This window comes from Priapulus caudatus, unplaced genomic scaffold (assembly GCF_000485595.1).
Source record: "Priapulus caudatus unplaced genomic scaffold, Priapulus_caudatus-5.0.1 Scaffold1354, whole genome shotgun sequence".
NCBI lineage: Eukaryota > Metazoa > Priapulida > Priapulimorpha > Priapulimorphida > Priapulidae > Priapulus > Priapulus caudatus.
Window position 1 is genome coordinate 102145 of NW_014578415.1, and position 3848 is coordinate 105992.

A 3848-nucleotide genomic window follows, 5' to 3' on the forward strand; every position below is an offset into this window, starting at 1 on the left:
TGTGTCTCCCCTGTCAATGCATCCGACGCGGGGAAAACAGCGTGATCGCATACGTCACGACAGCCTCCCTGCATTAAGCCACGTCTCTTTCTCTCTCTCTAGGACATTTCTGACACGCGAACTCATGAATAGAGAGAGAGAGAGAGGAAGAGAGAGAGGGAGAGAGTAGAGGGGAGAGAGAGAGAGAGGGGGAAGGGAGATAAAGAAGGAGAAAGAGACATGCACTTGCCCTCGTCACCAAGTGGCGGTCTTTTAAACTAATGATTCAAACGCCCGATTTAAATCGTCGTTCCAAATCATTGATCCAATCGACGAATGGATTGGTCAGGTTCTACTCCTAGTAGTGATCCATTGAGTTTATTAAACCACTTTTTAACAAGCCGTATGCTGACGTTTACCCTACACTGTCCTACGATCATACCTCATCCCTAACCCTGATCTCTCTGGTAGGACGATGGGCTCCTTGAATCCATTCTTCTGAATATATTCAACTGTGAATTCTGCGGGTAGAGAGAATGTCTTGATTAAAGTCAATATCCTATATCGTTTACTGCTATGTTACTGACACCGACTTATGCACAGCTCACACACGCACGCAGACACACGCACGCGGACATGCACGCGCGGACACACTCACGCACGGACACACGCACGCGCGGACACACGCACGCGCAGACACGCGCACACACGCACGCGCAGACACGCGCACACACGCACGTGCAGACACACGCACGCACGGACACACGCACGTGCGGACACGCGCACGCGCGGACACGCGCACGCGCGGACACGCGCACGCGCGGACACCCGCACGCGGGGACACGCGCACGCGGGACACGCGCACGCGAGGACACGCGCACGCGGACACGCGCACGCGCGGACGCACGCACGCGCGGACACACGCACGCGTTGACACATTCACAAACACGCACACACACACGCAGGGGTAGAATTTAACGTTTGAAACCACTCGCAATTTTTTTGCGAGTGGGTCAAATTTCAACTCGCAAAATCCGAAACACTCGCATTTTTAATATAATTATCTTTGTAGTGTATAATATGCTAACACTTCAATAAAAAATGTTATCTTTTTAGGTACTTTATAAATGTTATATAATGTTGAGACGACTTTATTAAACCAGGCTACAAAGCGTGAAGATAGAATACTCTCGGTAGCGGCCGATCGCGCAAGGTTTATAATCCTTACTCAGTTTGTAGACAGTACGTGTTTATAATTTTGCAGAAATTAGTTGGTCTAGTTCTGTTATGACTTATGTTGACAACTTGTCACTTTTAAAATGCCTGGATATGTGATGTTGGATTTTGATAGTCATCACAACAGATTATGTCACTCGCACAAAAATGCAAGTGCTTATAATTTCTACTTGCAATTTCGGAAATCCACTCGCATTTTGCGAGTGTGAGAGCGTTAATTTCGAACCCTGACACGTACAAACACAAACATGCATGCGCGCACGCACCCACACGCATAAACACTTGCACCCATACATTCACACGTGCCAGCACCTACGCACACATGTAAGCATGCATGCACGCACAAACAAACAAAACCTTATACTAACGCGAATACTCGACACTTACCATCCCCTTTTAGGTAACGTAACAGCTCAGAATTGTAGTTATTGCTAGTTAACTTTTCCTCCAGATTCCACGTCCTCTTGCCCTCTATCTCATCCTCGTCGACACCGCTTAACCACTCGTCTGTATAGTGTTTCCTCTCCTTCGTTCGCTGGTTATCCAAAAACAAAATTAAAATGATAATACGATCAATACCAGTAAAGCGCTTGGCAGTAATAGATTCCATCTATTGAATTATTCATGAATCTTACTAGCTAGGGTTTACTTTAGACTGCAGCAAAGCAGAAAGGCGAGAACGTTTATTTGTCAGTCGTGGAATCAGACGATTTTAATTATATTGGAACTTAATAGTTTTTTTTATTATTTAAGAAAGCTCATATATCAGTTTTGATTAACCGGGGACATGGTAATTGCACAGTTTTTACTTGGAAAACTGGGAATAAACCCTCATCACCATTCCGCCCTCAATCTGAACTGATCCCGCAAAAATTGATATCGCATTCACAGTTAAACCTCGATTATCCGAACGAGACGGGAGGGGAGTATTTTGTTCGGATAACTGATTGTTCGGATAACTGCATGATCTGATCGTATTGCCGTTAAATATTCACGGGACCTCGAGATATTGTTCGGATAATCCGAAATTCGGATAATTGATGTTCGGATAACCGAGGATTGACTGTAGTTGTAAAGACCACAGATCTACATCATATGTTCAAACAGAGCAGGTACCACTTATACATACAAAACGTAAACACGAATTTTAATTACAGTGGCTATATGCCCGGCAGCCGGCATATATCTGACGGCTGCCGGGCACGGTCTTCGATTTCCTAAATGCCCGGTAGTTTTTAATTTTCAGCATTATCTCAAGAAAACAAGGGTTAGGGTTAGGGTTAGGGATAGGGTTAGGAACTGCCGGGCATTTAGGAAATCAAAGACCGTGCCCGGCTGCCGGGCATATAGCCACAGCGTTTTAATTAGTTTTAGTAATTTTAATGCTACTTTACAAAACATTCACGTGAAATTACTACTTCGTATGCAAACGCAAACCATCTCACACGCGAAACGGAAACACATTCAGTGATTCACCGACCCCGTCATGGTCAGGGTCTAAAGTTGGACTTTCTCTACTAAGTACGGCGATCCGCAGTGTTGATCTGTCTATTTGATCAATGTTATCTCTTTCCGTATTCGATATATAGTCACTTAGACGTTGAAAGCTTATATTTATGAGGTTATGAGGTAAAGTCAGATCGCCTGCCGAGGTATGCGCATATGTCATGAGTAAGTATTGATTGATGCAACATGCGAAATTGCACGTACACACACACCGGGGCAGGCGCCCGGCGTTGCTGAGTACTTGCCAGTATCGTTAAACGCAAACACGACAGACTCACCAATTTTCTTCGATCGTCTGCCGATTCGTACATCTTCGAGACTACGATGCAGATTTTACCATTTGCACTGCAGGTCACATTAAGTTGGAAATTCTCAAAATTTCTCGGAACAAAGCACAACAAGATTTGGATTTGCAACAACAGTTGCGTACTTCTGACGTGACGTCACGTGCACGCCAATAACGATGACGAAAGCACAGGCGACTGAAGCGAGACGCGACCATAGAAATGGCAACACTAACTGCCCAGTGTTGCGATTTCTATGGACGCGACGACGGTCGCGGGAAAATCTGCGTTAGACCAAAGAGCTAGCCTATATTATTATTATTAAATCTTTATTGCATGAATCCAGATACAAATACATGTACTGACGACAGTTTTTTTATGGAGAAAAAATCTGATAAAAGCAATAGTGTTGAGTAGTTAAAATGATAAAATTTCTGACGAATACATGTAGTACAATTATACAAATAAAGCTATACGACATGAAGAAAAAATATATACAACAAAAAACTTCAGCATATTCTGTACCAGTAAAGTGATTAAGACAACATGAAGAAAAAATAGATACCGAAAAAAAGAAAAAGAAAAAAAACAATTTCAGCAGTCTGTACAAGTATAGTGATTAAGGTACACTTTAACATCATTTTGGCACTCATGCGTACACCATTATATACATATTACACAAACATACGCACACATACACACACTTATATTTATATAAATATGGACACACTGATAAACGCAATAGTGTTGAGCAGTTAAAGTGATAGATTTTCTGAGTGATACAGTACAAAACAGTGCATAGGGCCTACAACATGAAGAAAAAATAGAAACCAGAAAAAAACT